The following is a 555-nucleotide window of genomic DNA, read 5'->3' on the forward strand; positions in this document are numbered from 1 at the left end:
GAAAACCAAGGAGGGGTCGCTATGAGTCGGGGCCGACTTGACGGCACATAACAACAACAACAACAATATATGGCATAAATAGACTATCAAACATAAACCAAAACACACAAACAGCAGAAGAGAAACTAGATGAATGGGACTTTCAAAAAATCAAATATTTATGTGCTTCCAAAGACTTCTCCAAAAGAGTCAAAAGAGAACCTACAGATTGGGAAAGAATATTTGGCAATGGCATGTCTGACAAGGCACTTATCTCTAGAATTTATAGAAAACTCCACCACCTCAATAACAAAAATACAACTAATCCAACTAAAACATGGGTAGAAGACATGAATAGACACTTCACCAAACAAGATATTCAGGTAGCCAAGAAACATATGAAGAAATACTCATGATCATTAGCCATTTGTTGTTGTTGTTGTTATGTGCCGTCTAGTTGGTCCCGACTCACAGAGACCTCTCCTTGGGTTTCTGAGGCAGTATCACTACAGAAGTAGGATTGCCCAACCTTCCTTCTGAGGAGTGGCTGGTGGGTTTGAGCCACCAGCCTTCTGG

This window comes from Orycteropus afer, unplaced genomic scaffold (genome assembly GCF_000298275.1).
Source record: "Orycteropus afer afer isolate SDZICR_OR568_19922 unplaced genomic scaffold, OryAfe1.0 scaffold00525, whole genome shotgun sequence".
Taxonomy (NCBI): Eukaryota; Metazoa; Chordata; class Mammalia; order Tubulidentata; family Orycteropodidae; genus Orycteropus; species Orycteropus afer.